This window comes from Brachionichthys hirsutus, unplaced genomic scaffold (genome assembly GCF_040956055.1).
Source record: "Brachionichthys hirsutus isolate HB-005 unplaced genomic scaffold, CSIRO-AGI_Bhir_v1 contig_493, whole genome shotgun sequence".
NCBI lineage: Eukaryota > Metazoa > Chordata > Actinopteri > Lophiiformes > Brachionichthyidae > Brachionichthys > Brachionichthys hirsutus.
The window spans coordinates 98983-121252 of NW_027180358.1; positions in this window are offsets into that span (position 1 = coordinate 98983).

A 22270-nucleotide genomic window follows, 5' to 3' on the forward strand; every position below is an offset into this window, starting at 1 on the left:
ATCAGTTTGGACGTCTGGGTATTGTGCATGCTGCTCCCTGTCACATCGTCATGGCAACTGAGCAGTCCTTAATGTTAGCAGCACCTGTAGATCCAGATTTTTCGGACAGCTCTGGATATCTTTCATGAATGCATACCTTAACTTCCCATCCCTTCAGTTATAGCCTCTGCTGTAGATCACAGTGCATTAAAGGAAAGCAACAGAGGAGGTATCAAGAAAGATTTGCATTGAATAACTATTGTGGAAATGCCAAACCCTTGTAAATCACAATTAAAAAGAACTCAGGCTGCACATAATGAGCCTGCATAAGTATTATTACTGTGAAGGCGTAATGCTTCATACCTTGACAGTTGTAGAAAGCAATTTATTCAGTTGGTAATAAATGACATTTCCTCTCAAATTATGGAAAAAAGAATTGTTTCATTGTTGACATGGTTATCAGCATGACTGAGATCAGAGAGCAAGAGAGAAATTAATTCATGTAGAAATTCTACTTTTAAAATGAGCACTTAAAAACAATTAAAGTTGGCGAACAGAAGAGGAGTTACTCAAGGACTCTCTCTCTCGATTGCACTCCTCACTAACTTACCGTGTCTATACAACCGAACTAAGTAGAAAAGGGCACAGGAAAGACGTCATCCTGGGAAAGAGGGTGGGGGAAGTGGGAGGAGGGTGCAGAGAAACAATGAAGCTGTGTTGTGATATGACTAACAGCATAAGACAGGCCAGAGGGCAGAGACTGACCCTGGCGTTACAGCCATTTCTTTTTTTTTTTCTTATTTTCAATGGCCTTTAGAAAAGAGTAAACATACTAAGCTAATGTCAGATGTCATGCTGTGATCTCTCCTCACTGCTGATCTTTGCTCTGCCTCACCCCATTCCCTTCGTCATCTTCGTATCGTCCATCTCCTCTTTTCAGGCGAGCAGAGACCGACCATATGGCTGAGCTTTTTTTTTTTTTCAGTTTGCTGAAAAAAGACAAGCTTTTTCACCTCTCAAGCTGAATATTGTGTGACAACCCCGAATGTGATTGCTACGCGAGCAGAATTACCATCGATTTGATTCGCGAGGATTAATTATGTAGTAATACAGAAACCCTCATTTGCCTGACAGCATTACCGCTGCCGACTCAACCACTTAATTGTTGTTTCTGCTGCCGTTTGTCTCTGCCAATCGTGATTGCTTTGACAAGCTGACAAGCTCTTCCGATAGTTCCCTGACAATTAAAATCTATGATTAGAAAACAGTTATTAATATTGTTGATGTGCACTTATGTACATGTACATCATGAGTTACACACACACACACTCACGGATCGCTCCACTTTCTTACAATGCATGTCTATCATTGCCAAACACTTGTCAACATAAACTTTGAAATGATTCATTAGTATGCATGAGCTCAACACGCACCACTGTACATTCCCATCCAAACTGCTTCTGGAAATGCTAATGCTCAGCGTTTTATGGACTCACTCTTCAATCTAGCGTAACTCACAGGAATAATCACTGTCAAATCTTGGAGCAGTCATTTGAAAGAAGACGCTGGATAAGAAAGTTTATTTTAAATTTGCAAGATCTAAATATTTAGTTGAATCGAAACCAATATCTGACTTTACATAGGTTAGGGTTAGGGTTAGGGTTATCAGAATAAATGCCAAATCACTCCTGCATAAACATTCACATTGTGGGATTTATGTTATGATCATGATAAAGACATGCACACAAACACACTTTTCCGCCTTCCCTTCCCATCTAATGAGGTGTCATGAATGAGAGGTCTGCATATATATGGGTCTATTTGCACTTGCAGAGGATGGATGGATGAAAATAATTTCATATCAAAGTAATCTTAACTAGGTCTGAACCTCTGAGGGAGAGAATATATCACTATTTGCCATGCTATTTTGGGGGGACTCCTCAGAACAAAAAGGTCACACTGTGAGAATGGAATACTCAGCAAGGGAGAAAAAAATATACACAGAGAAGAGACAGGAGGGAAGAAAAAAAGGTGTATATATGTCAGCGTAAGATTTGTTAGTTTTATCTGAGGGCGTGATAGATAAAGAAAAAAATGAGACAAAAAGAGAGATGGATCAGCAGGAAGTCTGCTCGGAGAAAGTAGAAATGACAAGCTCTCAACCCAGTTGTGACTTCTAATGTCTAGGAGAAGTGTTTAGCAATCCATGGCGCAACTCCTGAGTCTCCTTCACTTTCTGAGGGCAACCAGATGAGAACGCTGCTATCCGAGCAATCTTTTCTTGCTGCTTCAGCAGACACAGCAGCCGGGAAATATCCAAATCAAATTCATTAAATAGCCAATCACATTGGCAAGACTGTTTCCACTCATCTAGGGTATTTCTGATTAAGAGATATGTGTGATCCAGATGGGCTTGACCGCTCCAAATGATGAGGCATTTAAGGTCTATATATATGTTTTGTTTAATATTCATTGGGATTGATTACCAGCTTGGCACACATGATGGTGCTTGGATTCAGAGGGTGGGAGGGGGGGGGGGGGGGGGGGGGGTTAACAGAGGGGTCTGGAGCATGTTTTATAGTGTGAGTATGAGAAAGAGATGGAGGGAAGAAGAAGAGAGAAGCTGAGAGAATCAATGCAATGAAAAAAGATTTTACCCGAGTAAAGAAGTAATTTGTAGAAGTTGTGGCAGGGCGCCACATCCAAATCAATGCTTGGGGAAGAGAATTAAAAGAAATAGTTGAATATTTCCTGTGATTTGGTACATTTTCCATGGCTGATTTCAGAAAAAACCCCAAAAAACGGTGGGTATATTTAGTAAATGTGGTAATTCCTCCAGAGCAAGTCGTTGACCCCAGATTACACATCCGATCTGTAAAAATAAACTAAAAAAATACAAATAATTATTTAATGACTAATTCAGAGCAGCTTTTGTTAATAGCCTATTATTTTTATTTAAACCTAATGACTGATTTTTGCTCCATTATGGTATCATCACTCGTGTATCATCTTTGTAGAATCGCTGAAACTTGTCATGTCATGTTATGCTATGCTGTGCTATGCTAAAATAAGTGCTGCTACTGAGAGGCACGTGCCATGTGTGCGGTAAGAAAGGCCATTAAAATCACTGGATGATATGACATTATAACAGCTTTGTGATAAAAAGGTTCCAGATATATAACTTGTTTGTCTAAAAGTATATATATTCATTCATGTATCAAAGAACAAATGATTTAAAATCAAATGCATAGCAAAAGAAATCTTGGAATCTTGGAAGCATTTCTGCTGTATTTCATAGCGTATATTAATTTTCATTACTTCCACTGCAACTTGACATCAAATAGTGCACCGTTTTATATAAATGCAAGTTTGCTGTATGGAATGGAATATCTTTTGTTTTGGCCTTTTCTCAATAAGTAAGCAGAATTTAATGCTACATGGTGCTTTGAAAAGACTGCAAAATGGGATTGACCAATGCTTTATTATCACAGTAAAATTAGTTTAAACCAACATGTGGACATATGCCAAACTGTGAAACCCATGGTTCAGAGTATCTGGCAGGCTGACGGCAGCTCTGCCGATAATGGAATGCTTCATTTACAAAGATGAAGACCAGGGGTGTTATTTAATTTTTTTTTATGGAATTCATAAAACCACATATAAACACCGAAGCACGCATTTCTACCTTTGTAAATCACAATCCACTTTGGAAGGCGCACACGTGGATGAACATCTCACCTCATAGCATAACAAAATATAATTGATCAATGCATAGCGCCTCGATGCAGAAATAATTCTGCAGGGCGGTGGCTCAATCGAAAGGAAGATGAAAGACATAATTGCCTTTATGTCAAAGAAAGGACCACCCTGTCTTTGAGACATCACATTTATATACCAGTACCTTCTGGAGTTGTCGCCTCCAACGTATTCTCCTCCACAACACAATTCCCGCCCCCCCTTGATTCTCAATTCAATAGTTGTTCCATTAACACACATTATTTGCACTTTCTATCAGCTGCTGCTGTTTACATTCTTCATCTAACTTAAAGACTGCTTTTATTTGTAGTATTACCCTAGTTATTATCACTTACTTTATATTGATATCTTCGGGACATTATTCGGAGAGTCACCAAACTAAACTTTATCGTGCGTCTGCAATGACAATAAAGAGTTTGATGTCTTTTGTATCATTAACTTCTTCATTCACACTGTCCCCCAGCAGTGGGAGGACATAATGCAGGTATCATAATACCACCTCCAAGGCATTGGTCAGTATTAACATAGCGGTGCACCGTTGAACAGTATTCTATTGATTTAATGCAAATAAATTAATCGGGCGGGGGGCGTCATGAGACATGTTTAATTTAATTCTGCCTTTTGGTTTGGACTTTTGTTTCTCAGACGTGAACAAGAGACACACACGCTGTTGCCACACCAAAGTCAAGTAAACGGATTTGAAATCAACACTGATAGCCCTAATAAATGACAATCGTTGGCAACTGCCCAAACAACAGCTTTAAAAACTGTAACGACGCCTGTCAAACTTTGAACTTCTCCACATTCTTTAGTTGTGTGTGTGTGTGTGTGTGTGTGTGTGGCTGTAATATCGTTCCTCATTAAGCCTTGTCTGATTTAATAAAAGCTGAACAACCTTCCCTCTCATGGAAAGACTGTTTTTGCTGAATTTCCATCTAGCGCAGGAAGCTGGTAACTCTATGACAAGAGATATTGAAAGGCTTAGAGAGAATGAAAAACGAGAGGTAGGGATAAAGATCCCCTCCATCTCCAAGTCTATATTGTATACACCGCATTTAAAAACAAAAAAAATGAATTAAAAAAATGAATAACCGATAAATCAAATGTTCCATGAAGCCCTGAATATGTGCTACGTCAATGCAGCGGTTGCTCTGAGGGTATTAATGCAGCCCTGCCTCACCAGAGTAGCGATGGATAGAGCTCAGCGATCTCTCGTCGCTGCTTCATCACCTGGAAGTGACACCTGGTATGGATCACCTCACGCATTCTCACAATGGAGCATGTTCAGCCCTACATGCATGCACTGACTTTCCATCCTCGTCAAAATAACCCTGCCACACAGTTTTCATGCTTGTCATAAACCCAGTCACCCCACAGAAAGGCCACACACACACACACACACACAATGCAGCACAAAACTGGCCACAGCACAAAGCATGAGCAGTCTGACACAACCCAATGTGCTTCATCAGTGACCCCTCTCCGAGGTGGCCATGTCGTTAATAACACACAAGGCCACCCGTGGTGACACACGTGCTTTTCCCACAACTCCAGCTGAGAGCAGGAAGCGCAGAGTCTTTAGGGTCACATGACTGACCGGTGTCCAGATGCATCTGAATGGCAGCATTTACAGTGACTAGGATGTTTATAGTGCAACCAGTGGAGACTTGAACAACACTGATTTTTAAATGCACAAGTCAATGAATGTGCTTGTCCGTGGTGTGTGTGTGAGCTGGGATGGGCTCTGGACAACCCGTGAGCCGCAGAAGCGGAAAAGCTGCTGTCGACGAGAAGATCATCTCATCTGCAAGAAAATGGATGGGTAGATGGAATAAGTCAATGAATGTCTATGATTATTATTGTGTGAGGATAAAATGTTTTCCCAAACAACCATTTAAAGGTGAAAGCATATCGGTCGTGGAAACAGGATCTATCCTCGGTGGCCTGATTGCTCGGTAGGTTTGTTGGTTGTTTCATCATTAACCCAGCAGCAGAGGTCCCTCGAAATCCTCCGAGGGATGTAAAGTCTCGCAAACAGGTTTTTATTGGTGCATTCATGGGCCTGTGAGATTGGAATCACGGCATTAAAGGGAATCGTAAAGAGGCGTGTATGCATGTCACACTTTTACACTTTTACACATTGATAGGATGAGATTTGTAACTTTTGGGGAAAAACACAGAGCAGACATGATGAAAGGGAATACTGGAGTTGTCGAGGTCACCATGGTCACTTCCTCTGCAGATGGAAGTTGAGGAAATCACACAGCTTAGCCTGCTTGATTTTTAATATCTGAATTGCCTTAAAAAAACCTAACCTAACCCGACTGTCTCCCCATTTCTCTCTCTGCCTGATTAGAGAAGGTGATGCATGACATTGACCAGAGCAAGTCGTAATGAATGCAGGGAACGGTCACCAGAATATTCTGAAGCGCTAACATCACATGGTTTCTCTGGAGGGGCGTAGAAAGCTTTTAGTTAGCGCACCACTACTTCAGAGTCTTTCCTTTCCCCTCCCCTCTTAGTTTGTTTCCACACTCATGCTCTCTTGTACCAGAAAAAAACGTTTCAAGTTCTTGTGAATAATGCCATTGTTCTGTCATCCTTGCTCCTGAAAGGTCCAACATTCAAACAAAGCTATAAACGCTTGCTCTTTAATCCTCCCGGTTCTGATCTCCTCTTCACATATCTTTAGCTGAAATCGGCTCCTCACCTCCCCTGTTTCACGGTGCTGATTTATCTCTCTCCAAACTGCTCCATCACCATCTCCTTGTCAGATGCCTTCATACGGGTGCAGCGTTCCTCTTCTTGCACATTCACATGGGGTTTTTTTTCACCATTAAATTCACAGTGCTCTTCCATCAGAGTTTCCTATGACTGATATTCAAAATGTCTTTTTTAATATATGGGATTGGTAACAGCCACTGCTGGGGCGGCAGCCCCCCCCCCCCCTCTCATGCATATATATGCATGACGTGTGTGGTTGTTTCAAGGGGCCCTCGTACTAGGGGTGTAAATATAATTCCGTTGTGTGTTTGCAGTGTAAAAACATAATGACAATAAAAGCTAAATCTTAATTGGATTAATGCATTTATTGATGAAAAGCATGTTAAGTGCCAAAAAGAACTGCACCCTGGATAACTTGTCGATTTCAGGAAAGCTAATTGTTATCTCTTTTTAACTCTCTTTCATTATGCATTCATTTATGCTGCATGAGCCTTACCTTATTCAAACTGCAGCGCTCCAAGCTGACACTACAAATTGTTACAAGCCTTGCACTATGCGGAGATCCAAAGCAAAGTCTGATCTAAGTGGAGATCCCAGAGGGTGTGTTGCTATGTTGATACCCGGAGATGAGTGGATTGAGCAGAGACTTCACAGTGTATCCCCCCCCATCTCTTCCTAGACACATTGTCAATAGCTTCTCTCGTCCTTGCTTTCTAAATGTTCCAACCCTTTGGGGAATTAATTTTAAAGGACAAAAGACCAAAGCAAAAAAAAATACAGTCCTTATTATTCAACAGCTCGTTAGTGCCTCACTTCCAAAGTTGTCTTTTGCTTGACAGTTGAAGGGAAAAATCCATCTGTGCTGTTAACGATCATGAGTTTTAATCATCCATTTAAAACTACTGGTTCCTTTCTTGGAATATATCTGAGTTGGGAACTGTCAGGAAAATCACTACAAGCTACCGAATACAATTCAACTAATGAGTAGCTCGATATTTCTGACCGGTAATGTGTGTGTGTTTTTTTTTATCAGTATGTGAAGCATTTCATTTCTATATCTCTTTGTCCCTTTGTCCCCCTGTCTTCTATCTACTCGGCTCTGTATCCTTTCAAAATGAATATGCGATGTTGCTGATTCATTTTCAATTTGCTCTCCTCCCACTGTCACCCTGTGTCTGAATATGCTGAAGGCTGGAACAATGAAGCGGCAACTCAGAGAGAGACAGAAGCATGTTTTCATGTTTGGACGTGTTTCCAGTTTCCACGCCTTAACATTAATTTGTAATACCATGAATCTATGCGTAGCTGTCTCAAATTAAACCTGGCGAAAGTCATTATAAATGCAGGCTTCCTGCTGAGTTGTTGAATGGTAGAAGATTAAAAAAATAAATTTCATTCTAGATTTTTTTCATCTGCCCTATCTGTATTCCATCATCTCTCCTTTCTTTCTACATCATCCGAGGGTTTTAAATTTCATCCTCAATGGCAGTCTACTTTCTCGTACAAAGCCAAGAGAAAAGGCAGCCTCATAAAGCTCAGAATATCAAAGTGTGATTTTTGCAGCGGCAATTTATAACAGAACGACCAAGGCTTGTCTTTATTGCGGGCATGTCCTGTTTACTTCACAAAGGACTTGTTTTATGCCTTGAAATCATGAATAATAATAATGATGATGATGGAGCCTTCATCTTGACACTCCATCATAGTTTGAATCCCTGCCATCACTAGCCATATAAATATCAACTGCAGATGGATGTAGACACAGAGAGAAAGACATTTATTTGCTAACGTGGTTAAGCCCCCCCCCCCCCCCCCCCCCCCCCCTTTCTGATAGACGAAACAACATCATCTTCAGAATTGTTGGCATTTTGGCAAAAATATAGGAAGGATTTTCATGATATTTATGGCAATGAAGTTTAGGGAAAGGGGGAAAAGGGAAGACAGATATGCAACGAGGTGGGGAGTAATGCAGAGAAGAGAGGGGGTGGAGCTGAAGGAAAACAGGGAGAGGAATGAGAAGCAGCAGGAGAGGTGTTTGTGTGGCAGAAATAATGATGATTATGATGATGATGATGATGGAGATGCACTGGTGACAGGAATGGTATGATAAAAGACTTATCCACGGGAAAAGATTAGTTTCAAGTCAGGAGAGAGAGAGAGAGGGAGAGAGAGAGAGAGAGAGCAACCAGTGGCCACTATTTCTGACATTGTTGCAAAACAGTTTTTACTCAAGTAAAGGTGAAGTAACCATTTGCAGACTAGCATATTAATAATAATTATTATTATTATTATACTAGTCTGCATTATAATTATATTATGATACTAATTATTATTATCTTTATTATTATTCGATTTTATTATGCTCAACAATTTCAACTTCTGACTGACTGATAAGCAGAACACACCGAGAGATAAACAAATGCATTTTATTTGTACTTTCTTTGAATTTGTTTTCTGTTTCGACTATTTTACGTGCCATTTTGTTTCATCGGTCATGTGTGATATTAGCAATGTTTAACACACTTTGCTGTCCCTCCCATTTGGGTTTAAATCAGGCTCAATGCAGAGAAAACACATGGCGACACAAAACAATCTACAAAAGCAATTCACTTGTTTTTGAAACATAAGTATGAATACCTGAAAAGTACACAAAGCAAGTATTTCTAGTTGGTCACTTTCATTCAAATCAAAATTGTCTCAAGTCACAAAAACATTTATTCATCTCACGGTCTTTCCTTTTATAGCATAAACAGAGAAATGTGACTATATGACATAAGATTTGTGCCAGTCGGTGTAGAAACCAACTCTCCTGTCCTCTCTGTAATCCTTCAGCTGATTTGGACGGCTCACAACTTTCCTGTCAGTCATGAAACAACATGGAATACGTTAAATATGATTCTTTCAATGGAGAGTTAGATTTTGTCAAGTACCCAATACCACTCATTATTTTCACTGTTCCGGCTTTACTACAATTCTGTCAAATGTCTGCCTTTAATTGCATTTTCCTTTTGTCACTTTCACAGCGAGCACAGCTGGGGGAGAAAAAAAAATATAGCAATCTACGGCTCCGCAAGCAAAGCGAGAATGTGTCTGGGTGCTGAATTATCATAGATAGCTGTCTCAGCGTGGCTGGGAATGAAAAACGGAGGGGTAGGGATGGAAAAGAAGGAGTCGAGAAAGAGCGCTGAGGTTGACATGCTCGTTTTATTTGTTGTGCATGATCCAGGTGACAGGTGCTGGTGCAGAAAGTGGCATGTCCCGAAGGCCTCCAGCTAAGGGGGCTGCCGCCAATGACGTGCAGGTGTAGGCAGAGGTGTGTGTTTAGCTGCCATACATTATCATGCATCAGCTTTTTTGTTGGTGCCCATTTGCTGTTATTGTGTGTGTGTAAGAATCCATCATGACATTAATACTCTATGACAGAATGATCACACCCTTCTCCCACAGCTCAGAGTCTCTCAGCTTCTCTCCACAGCCCCCAAAGGAGCAACATATGTGCTTTCGCATATGTCTCAGCGTATTCCCTGTGCCCAGCAATGCTGATTTGCACCCCCCCCACGAAACCCCTTCTCTCCTTGCTCACATAATCTCAGGAGTCTTTTCAGCACTGAGAAGCTACACAAACAGGACAGTCACATCGTCCATCTGGCTTGTTGTAAGTACATGTCAGTGGTAGTTCTGTGGCGGTAATGAGGATGTGGATAGTTATTGCTAATTATTTTATAATTTGTCACTGTTGAGTGAGCTGGGAGAAGTTTTGAACTCAGAAGTAAGAGTGGGGGGGAAAAAACGCACTAAATGTTGATGCCGTTGACATCTGCCGGATGCTGCAAGAAATTAATTTCACACATGATCTGTTTGCTTTCATAAAGCAACAAAATTATTTTTGTTTTTAGCTTTTAGCCTAAAGTTGTAATGCAACTGCTCACAAGCAGGATAATAAGAAGGATGTTTGTAAAAAACGGTTAAATTCAGTTTGTCATTCAATCTCATTACAAAGATTTTAGGTTAAAAAAAAAACATCACATCCGAGACCCTCCTGGATTACATTCTTTAGTGATCATATTGCATATCTCAATTTTAACAAGTAATTAAATGTCGAATTGAAGCTTCAATTTTTGTTTTCCCCCACTCTGTCTCTGCAACAAAATGATGAAATATGCTGCCGGGTTGAAATACTTTCACGAGTTTCACTGCAATTTATCTTATTTGCAGAAAAATAGATGAGACTTGGAGACGCAATACACCATTTAATTACTTGTTCGGGCTTATTCTGTGGCACCATGTGTTTGAATTCTCTCTCCATTGCACTCCATCCCTTCTCTTCTCCATGAAGTAAGGATCCTGTGCAGCTCGCCACGGCTCGCACCATAAAGTGTCTCACTGCATTAGTCCATTTCCAGTCAATTACTCCTCCTAAATCATGGCCTTCAATGGAGAGCGAAAAGCTGCTCTCAAAAGCGACAGGTTGTGTTCAGGTGCTGGCGCTGTCGTGCCGTAAATCTTCCTCCCCCATTTAGGAAACCATTGCCAGGTATTAGAAAAGGTGGACTGCACAGAGGTTCCCGTCCTTGACTGCAGGTCCAACAAGGTTTGAGAGGTGCCTCGTGGCATTGCAAGTGTGAGAGGGTCTGACAAATAGTCAAACACACAGAGAGAGAAGGGCTCCGGTTATGCCTCTAATGTAATTGCCTGGACCACTTAATCATAAACAAAGCATTAGTGTGCAACGTTGGCTTATCTCCAAAGACAACCACTCCAGCACAGGCAACATTATCTCAGAGAGCAGCTTAAACGTGGTCTCGGGCCTCATCCATAAATACCAGAAGGGAACAACGGAACAGCAGGAGGGAGGCTGCCATGCATGGCCCATGCCAGGCTACAAGTACACAGCATTCATATTGTGCATGCTTCTTCCTGGCTAACCTTTCTCTTCGTTTGATTTCAGTGTAAATCTGTTATGTCTTACAAAATGTTATTGGTAGTTGCATTATTTGGAGATTCAATCCTCTGATTTAACAAATGATCTTCATATCCATCATCGTATGAGTGGAATCCCAAACCGATGGTTGAAGAGAGCACGGACAGCTGAGCACAACCCTAAGCCCAGGAAAACCAGTTTCTCTGTCGGTCAACAACTTCCAGTCGAAGTGTTGGGATGGAAGGACCAAGACTATTGATGAAGTAAGAAAGGTTTGTGCTTGCTTGAAAAATATCTAAAAACATTCAAATGCTTGTCAAACCTCGCTGAAAAATCCAAACCACAGCCAGGCAGCGACGCTTCGGATGTCGTTATTTTCCACCCCGAAATGAAGCAAGCCTCAATACGCACTTCACGGAAACGCGCCTACGTTACTCGCCACATCTCGTAGCATCACTCTTTTTTGGGACTTTCCTCTGTGGCTTATCTTGAACTGAACTTGAACTGGTAATTAAACATCCTTACTATCATTCTGCTCCTGACCCCCGACAGTAACAAGCAAAAACAGTGGGAAATCGTTATTCTCGTCCATGTTGATCGATTTCTCCTTCACCACATTGAATCGCTATTTCGCACAACCGTTTCTGATTTCATTCTGCATGCTGGGCTGCCATTGATTTATTGCAAGGCTTCTATCCTCGTATCTTTGTCTGGTGTCTATTTGGCACATGCCAAGTTAAAGCTGATCCATATCTGAGCCGAAAACACCCTCAACCCTTCACCATCTTTGTCTCCTCATTGCCCTTTCACTTAAGAGGGGGGACTGTGAAGGCTATATTGAGTCAGACTACTATGTTCTGGCACAGGAAGGACAGGAAGTTGAGGAAAAGTCTTGTTTCTATCTGGAATGATAAAGCAGACTGAATCTGAATGGGAAGAAAATGGGCAAATGTGAGCATTTGTCTTTGCAATCACTTCCCTTCCTCCGACCCAAAATCCATTCAAAGACTATCTTCGCTTCTAGTATCTCTCTTAGGATCTTTTTTTTGTTAACTGAAGATGGTGTGAGATGTATCACTAAGAGAGAAAGTCAGCCATTCTCCCAGAAAGTGCCAGATTGCTGAAGATGGGGGAAGAAAACACAAGGCTTTAAAGTAAAAGATGAAAGAGCTCAAAGTATTTGGATAAAGAGAGTTATAGCAGACATACAGAGAGAGACCGAGCTTTGTCTGTACCGTGGAAAGTCAGAAAATATTCTAAAATCCTCATGTAATTGACATGGGGCCAATGGTGGCGTTAATGCCTTTAGATCCCTGAATTTTTTACTCTGATTAGAGTAGAGACAGAAGACGTTACAGTCTCTACCTGCTTTTGTGTCAGTTCATTACTGAAGGGACGCTTTACTTTATGAGGTAAGGTCTGAATAGTTTTAAATGCTTAAACTTGATGCTTACAACTACTGCTTCCTTTTTCATTGTTGTACTAGAATAAAGTAAAATGGCACTGGAGCCTATCCAGCAACACCTACACCGATCCTAGCTGACTGAGAGGTGGGGTACACCCCGGATGAGACGCCAGCTGATCGCGGGTCCACACAAAAGACAAACAGACGGTAACACAGGCCTACCCATTAGCCACATTCTAGCTCCGCGACTGATGCCAGGTGCCAAACTCAAAGCTTGAACGATAATTGAAATGTTGCTGTGACGAAATAAAGCTACAAAACAAACTGAGATCAACTGAGTTTGTGTTTGCCACAATCCCTGTAACTAAATGGAATGAAAGTCGTGGCCACATATTTGATTCGTCAGTAATGGACTGATGCATCTCTCTCCTCTGCATGCTTCCTCCCTCCCACTCGCCCCCGCGTCTGTCTTGCTCTGTTCTTGTTCTGTGGGTGGCTAATTGTGATTTGCTGATTGAAACAATTACAGAGATAAAAAAAAATTCTGCGTTGCAAAAGCAATAGCCCCTTATGCCTAGGATAGGCGCTCGGGCCTAAAAATCCAATAAGTATGGATGCTATTGTATTGACGATTTGTGGACCACCTGGAATATGCAGTCAGTTATTTGGCATTTGTCCAGACAAAATTATAATTTAAGAGATTATGGTTTAATAATTAATAAACTGATTTTTGGTTTTTAATTTGGTTCTTACCTTTGATTTTGAATTGAATTTGAATCAGGGAAATCAATGTTTAGTTTGTTTTTTTATTTAATCCACATTCTAAATGCATTTGTTTTATCCTTCACTTTTAGATCAGCTGTATTATGCGGTTTGTTCCTCTGTGCTTCATATTTCTGCACAAAGGTAAGGTAATATGTTTGCTGAACTGGAAGCTTGCAGCAGCTGCCAACCCGACAGAGAAACACAAAGACAAAGTAAAACTCTCAGAAGGCCTTTTTTACTTTGCCTGTTCCTCCAATGTATCGTTTACTTTCTTTTCTCCAGGCAAGACACTGAAGTGATCCCAGAACTCGTAAACATACACAGATGTGTGGTGACCACATACCAGCCTCCAGTTTAAGTGGCATGTTTGATGGCATGAAATATTAATCTATTATTGTTGCCAGTTAAGGTCTAAAGTTTTGAAAAAAATTCACCAACATCCTGCCAAATCTTGAAAATCGTTGGACTTGGAGGTCACGTTTTTTATTTGTTTTGTAGCCGTCAGTCTACTCTAGTTGGCTCTTATCTCCCGACTATCCAATTCTCTGCTGGGCTATTTATACTTTATAACACATAACAATGCATAATAGTGAGCATGAGCTGACGGGGGAAGATCAAACCGTAGATCGACATAGAGACAAAGTGGAAAGCTGTCAAGAAGAAATTCTCGAGATCTTACTCAACCGAGCATTTCAGAGCAACAGATTTGAGACACGATGACGAACAGGCAGCAGCAGCTACAGTACGATTTGAAAAAAATGAAGCAACAGTTGATAGAATAATCTTTTTTTTTATGTGTACACATCATTCAGGAAAGCTTAATTGTGTCATGAAGAACATAATGCAAGCAGAAACGTTACTTCTCAGTACTTCAGCTACAGGACTCGGCAGTCCATTAAGTTCACAGCACTGTTAGAGCAATAAAGCTTAAAATAACATGCACAATAACTCTGCCCATTCACAGTGCCTCTCACACGCAGGCTCACACTACAGGAGTTCTAAAACCATAACAGATTGTGGAATTGAATTTCATCACACATTAAAATGAGAATCTCCAGCTTTCCACACTCAAATATGGCTGCACTACAGGACTGGAAAACAATAGGGCATCGTTTTGGGGTCTGGGGGAGCACTGAATGAATTGCCTCATCATCGCTACCAAGCCGCACAAGGGAACAGAAAACAGAAGAAATAATAAAACAGAGGAAATTAGTGACATTTTATCAGACGGTATAATATCATGTCAACGGCAGTATGGTATGTAACATTAGACTGAAAAATGTACACGTTCATTGTTGCTTTGCAGAACCACTGACTGCCCTGGGACATTTCTCAGAAAGTGTTGATACAACTGCTCAAAGATCAATGAACTGTTTAACTGTCTCGACTCTAGAAACTTTGCGTGAAGTTGCGTCATTCATCTAACTGGTTTCTTTTGCTCGGTTGGTGGGATTAAAGTTAATTTTGATGAAGGAAAAAAAAATGACTCACTTTATATCCTCTTCTTTCTCGTGAAACCCTGTCTTCACTGCTGCATGCAACTAAAGAGGGACTTCAGGTTGCAAAAACATGTTTTCTGGATCCATGCAGCAATAGTTGCAGAAATGGCCGCTCATCCATTGGGTTAAAGACAAAGTCAAATCAAACGTGAGAGAGTGGGTTCTCGGTTTTGACAACTGATGTGATGAGAAATATGACACTGGAGAAGAACGGGTACAAAGTGGTGTGCATCTGTTGTTACAGTCATGATACCATCCTGGCCATGTGGCTGGTGCTCACCTGATCCCAGCATATCAAAGAAATAATGTCAAGGAGGGTGGAAGACACACACTCAGACAACTCAGGGCAGATCTGACGAGCATTCATTGAAGAACGACTTCACCTTCGCTTCAGGAAGCTAAAACTCTGCCAACCAGCATGCAGTACTGTGTATTCATACTGCCTCAGACGGTATCATATTAAAAACTCATTTTATAACCCATTTTCTCTGGCTATTCTATCAGTGCCAATTCACTGCTTTAGCACAATAGATCACAAGCGGTGACTTGTTGGCGATGTGGGGCACGTAGCAAGCTAGCAGTAGATGTCAAATAAATCAACAATCCATAAAATGCCTATAGGCAATGAGCGTAAAGAGATATATTTTGGACTCCCTACAGTTGAAAAAAAAAATCCAATATGTTCTCTCAAAGGAGAAGGTTTGAATTCAGAGTTTCTAATGCTGAGATTTCATGAAAGAATAAACAAAAACCCATCATTTCTTAGTAATTTTGGAAAAAAATTCTCTTTATCCTATTATTCAAAGATGGTCGTCTCAAGTCAAAAAGAAATGCTGGCTTACATGGAGAATATCATATATGGAATGTTTTGGATGAAAGGACTAAGAGCATTTAGTCTCACTGAGGCAAATAGTGGAGCCGAAGCTGCCAGTTGAAATGCTGAAGAGAATGCAACTCGGTGAGAAATGGCAAAAATCTGCACAAAGCCCGAGCAAGCTTCTAAGATGGATAATGCCAAGCATCTTCCACCCCCTATTCCTTTTCTGCAGTCTGTTGGATGGAATCAAAAAAAAATTTTTTGTCTCTTGGCAGTGGACCAAATTCTGGTCAGAGGTTGGCAACCAGATGCGCTCCTCAGTTGCAGTTCTTCTGATCAGGCTGGACAGAGTCCGGCAATGGTGACATTCTGTGTCAAATTTATTAGTGGTGAGCTGAGAGTACCCATGGAGTGGCAGACAGGCTATCCTTACTGCCGGAGAGGGACCAAGTCAATTACCAGGCCTGTGCTGGGCATCGATCCTTGTACAGCCATTGGTTAGAATGCTATAATGTGATTTAGAGAGTGTGCTGCAATCTACAGCTGGAAAGCTCGGCTTGATGGACACAAAGGGAAGTAATTACAAACAAACCGCTGTGCTGCTAAAGTGGGTACTCACTTCTTCAAGGATCATTCATTTAATTTCGAAAAAAAGAACATACACAAAGTCACGCGTGCAAATCTATGGGTGGAAAGAGTGAGAATTGTTTCCAAGGTTGTAGGAAAGGTCTATATTTGTCTACTCTCAGTTTCATCACCTGCAACTTTACCGCGGCTTCTATAAAAAAATAAATGGACAGAATTATATTGCCGCCGTTTTGCTAATGTTTTTATTCATTGCGGTTGGCAAGTTGAATTTTTTTCCCATGAAAAATCACTTGCTCCAAAAAAATGCATCCGGTCTCTGCATAACTGAACACACAGCTGTAAACGTATAAATGAGGACTTCTCATAAGGACTCTGCATTTTAATTTGCCAAATTATAACTAATTAAAATGTGCTGAATACTGGAACAAGTCACTTATTTTTGTGACAATTTAAGTGTGTTGGGAGTCATCAAGAAGATAACAAGGGCTTACATCCTCATGTTCTATGTCTCTGAACTTACAGTAAACTGGCGAGCTGTTGAGGAGGAATGAGTGGGAGACCCACATCTTGGACTACAAGTCCATACCGGGGTGCCACCTACCTAATTATCTTCCTGAGGTGTGATCGCAAAGGACCTTACATTTTACATGCACACATTTTGGCATGTTATGTTAGAAAAAGCATATGTTTTATGATTTAACATGAAAATCTGTTCCTGAGGGAATGCAAGCCACTAGTCCCAATACTAGGATAGTTGAAAAACCAATTGCATCATTATTTCATGACTGATTGATTATGATATTATGAGAAGTCTGGCGGATGCATGGAGCGATGTGAGGAAAACGAACTGGAAAACAAGGACTTTCCACAAATGTGCTACATGAAACAACGTTCATTTTTTTGATGATGACACATTATGATCATGACATCATCAGCTGTCAGTTGGGTCTAACAACTCTAGGAGATGTTTGATAAATCTGCGTCTGCACACACCTATCCTCTTTCAGACACACACACACACACACTTATCAGTGCAGAGCAGCAGTGTTGAGTCTGTGGAGCCCGTTACCTGTTTCACAAACATTTGCACACAACACGATTAACAGCATTCTGTATTCATCCAGCGTCACGCTGAGAGGCAAAGGAACCATTTCTATTTGTAGAATGCGTTTGTATTATTTGTGTCTGTATTTGTTTCTTATTGAATGACAAACTCTGACTTCTCTAATGTACTGGCACATTGTATTGATCAATAGAAAACAAAGCGAAGACAAATAGATCATGAAACAAATCATGAAAATGAGGAAAACTTTCTAATAAATGAAGAAAGTTGTTTGCAAACATTTTTGTTGGAATGCCACAGAAAGCCAATCAATGAAAAGCTGCAATCTTCACGATTAGATATGAAAAACGATAGCCTCAAAACCTGTGTCGACATTTGGTCATTCTCACTTGTCTGAGCAGAAATACGTCATTCTGGAAGGCATGAAAGATGTAAGACCAGAATGATCTCTGGCTGCAATTCAGAGAGGCAATAATTGTGAGGAGGTTCAAGTAATTCTTAGTCAGGATGCATTCATGGAGAGGGTCAGCAGGCCAATAGAGAAAGTGATGAATGGTGGAGAATAACCTCGAACAATAATCTCTACCTCTTAATTTAACATTACTGGATTTACGCTCACATGTCAGCACTAGTAGCCTTATTCATCTTAACTTAACTTAAGTAAATAATGTAATGATTTACTTACCAACGGCCCAATTTTTTAATTACCATAATTTTACCATCATCCAATGGGATATATTCACAGTGTCAGTGTGAGGGTTGCTTGCAAGTAGTGGACGGATACACGGTTTGAAAGGAATGCATCTATTTTTTCATACCGAGCTGAGGAGTCGAGTTTAAATCCTTGAAGATGCTGTTCCATGGCTTAAATCTCTGTCAGTGTTTATGCCTCTCTCTCTCCCATTTGTTCCGTTTACACTCTGGCTTAACTTACACTCTGGCTTAACGGTCCTAATGAATGAAGTCGTTTTTGTGACATGTGGTGGGTTGTTGAATGGATAATGGGCAGCCGAGCTGGTTTTACATCCCAGCTACAAAGTTGAAACTGTTCAACAGCGGCATCGCAAACAAAAAATGACGAAGCCGTGGAATTGCCCAGCTGTGATTAGCAGACGCCTACAGCTTTTTCCACAAAGCAAACTTTATTGAATTGCACAAGATGGCTGTTTTTCATTTTGCTTTCATAATGCAGTTATTTTCCCAACAACAAATGACATTCAAATAGGCAGATTCGGCGCCGATACGCCGCGTGCTTCCGATTTCTTATCCAACGTGACTCGACCCAGGAGACCAAAAAACACCTGTGACGAATAATTGGACCCAACCATAAAAGGTTTTTAATTAGAGCTGCCTCAGTACTCCCTAAAATCTTTTCTTAATTAACCAGCAGTGAAGGCTGTCTGTTGGCGTGGAACATGCGGTTGGTGGGCCACGGTCATATGCACTGAGATTTTTCCCTTTGCAGCTCTCCCATTTGTTGAACGTTGCAAATTAGTATGAAGCCTTGCACACAGCACAGACACACAGAAACCCCACCGGTGTGGATGTAGACAAATAGCCTTGAGATTAGAAATTCTAAATTGCTCCCATGGCAGTGGTAGCCAGAAGAGTTGGATGATTTTGTTTAATTTCTGCGTGAGGGAGTCTTTATAACATCATTGTAAGGTTAAACTCGCATCAGCACTAAAGATGGAACACTAGCCCCTAAGTAAAGCAGGTGATTATGCATTTTAAGTGCCCCATGAATACAAATGGAGAGAGAGAGAAAAAACACATGCAGAGACAATAAGGCAGCACGCACTCAATCTTTAACACGTGGCACACTGCAAAAGTGACAGAATCTGGAAGTGAAATAAGTCTCAACCCAAAATACCCACAACTAGAATGCATGCTCTGTCACCCTCTGTCCCTTCTTCTTCCCCGCTCTGCGCCGCTACTGACATTGCCTCACAACAATGCAGCATCATCGATAGCAGGAGCTGTCCTCAACCATTTTTCAGAGATGACTGATTTCAAAATGAAAGATTTCACCTCGGGCTGAAGCTCTGTGCTTACAGAGGACCTACCACCAGCCAGCCAGTGACATGGAATGATCAGTTAAGAGGGAGAGGATGTTAACGTGAAGCACTGAGGCTCGGGCTGAGATAAAAATGTGAAGCTATTTGTGACATTTTAAAATCCAAAATGTATCTTTTGAGTGTTCTCTACATTGAAAAGACAAAGATATCATGCATCCTCTGTTCATTTTCAATTGTTTGTTGGAATTAAGAGAATCCCAGTCGACACAGCCCTGTGTATGATTACGTAAATGTGCGGGTGTTCATTTTTTGTTTCCACAAATTTCATACATGTGAGCTGGGATCCATGGTGATGGATTAGAGCCAAGTCTAATTTGCCCGTCCAGCTGTGAAATGAGAACCAGTGGAGAGGGGACTGCCGGAGGAGGGGCCATCACACTTGCGTTAGGCTTCGCACAGACAACCTGACACATTCTCTCTCCAAACTCTGTCGTTTCTTTATCTTCTTCAGAGAAAGCATCGCTGAAAACAGACCTGACAGCTGCCCAAACCTAAGAGTCACTTGTAGTGCGAGATATGCCTCACAACATTATGGAAACGACGCCATGTAAGAGGTACGCAACACAAAAATAAAGATCTGAACGGAGAGATTTTCAAAACCCTACAGTCAGCGATGCATCATAATAGTTTCTGTTGCCGTGACATGACTGATGCTTTCTTAGATTTCTTTGACTTCTATATACTAAAAGTTAATCAATTATATCGTGTTGTGTCTTGCACACTGTATTTATAATAGGTCAAATATTATTCCCTAATTGGGGTGAGTCTCTGTAGGTTTGTTAAAGCTTGATTCAATTATTAGACAACTGGGAGAAGAAAATGACAATTGACAGAAATTAATGCTAATTTAATTTTCCGTTTTAGACAATATGGATTATGCTTCAGTTTGGCTGGTTAACTGTAAACCCTAGACTTGAATGTTTGTTATTGTCATTTATTTGTAACATTATAGCAACAAAGACTCCAGAAATTATTGATAAACAACTGTCTTTTTTTTTGCTGATTAACATGGTTATAGTACAAGACAAACCAGTGGAACTCTACCTTTCGGCAGAACAAATCCGCTGCAGCAAAGTCTTTGGAATCGGGCCATGGTGCATGGAATGGATTTGCCAGGGTTTCTGTTAATGGAAAATAATACAAAATATTTTGAAAATAATGAAAACCTTTGTTGTTTACGCAACGGACATGAAATGGAAACCTCATTGACACCTATTGTTTGGTCAGTAAGTGTAAATTTATAATCACTTATTTTAGTATTTATGTATTTATTGCATTGGGCTGTTGTATTGTATGTCCTGTCTGTAATGCAATGTAATATGGAGGCGACCCCAGGAAGAATAGCAACTGAAATATCAGTGGGATCTTAATAAATGAGAAATGAGACATTTTCTGGCTAGCGGACTGAAACATCCATTGAGACGTGATGCCAGCCGAGCTAAAAATGAATATGATCTTGTGGCAGGGCTTAACCCGAAGCTTCATTCATGGCATTCATGACTGCCAACTGTCCTAACCCCAACCTAACCCTTATACAACCTAAAACGTGTAAGAGCATATGTGTTTTGTGGTTAACAAAATATTGCATCGCTCACAAAGTAAACACACACCTTATTCAATGTAATGCTCATCTCTTCTACCTACATGTAAATGAAGACGAGTTGGGGAACCGACTTCACCTTTCAGCGAGTTCATGAACATCAGACTGCGTGTTTTCTTTCATCATTCAAAAAGGCTTTTTCTCGTGTGCCTGTTGGAAGGACTGGCTTGGGGGACTGCCAGGTTTCAGTTTGCTATGATTACTCTTTTAAAGTAGTGAAGGATGTCTGAAACAGCTTGTACCGAGTCCATCTGTTCGCTTTCAGGTATCTGAGCCTGCTGGTCCCGGTATGTGTGTGTGTGTGCTGTATTCACAAAATGTGTGCACCTCATGCAGATGTCCAAAGGCTACTTAAGGGCGATAATTTCCTTCTGATTACTCTAATGCAGTACAGTGCTGCCGCCGTGTCTGTGATTTCTCTATTGGCAGGACCACACCCACCCACCATATGCTCGCTCGACAGGCATGCACTTATCACTGAGAATACATGCGATGAAGAAATGAAAAGGGAAACGAGGAGGCGGGGAAGTGCGAAAAAAAAAGCACTATAATTGTTTCCACTTTGTAATTTGTGCATAGTTTGAGGATTTCCTCTCCTCCCTTGCTGGGCTCAACATTCATCACTTGTGCATCCATTGTTGTTCTAAGCTGAACAACCAGACTGATAAACAAGGGTGGCAAATTATGCAGTCACAAACTTTTGATACAATCACAGTCTCTGATGAGCTCGGGGGAAATTAATAAATCACTTCGGTTCATGCGTTAGTAAAGGAGGGGAGTCGACTTGGAGGGGTGGGCTCAGCGTGACAGATCTCAAGCATCAAACTTTAACCACCATAAACAGATATCAGGAACCCCCAAACCGACTTTAGTTTAGGATTGTGTTAGGTTTGCATGAACATATAAGTATGTTCAGAATAAATGCATATGCTAAAAGGTCCCAGTTGCAGGACAACTGGCACGAAGCAGACATGAGCAAGAACATCTGGACTTGCGCCACAACAGGCTTTGGTTATAGGTGATGATGCGTTCACCATTAACTCAGCACGTGACACTGAAAGATCCTCTGCATCAG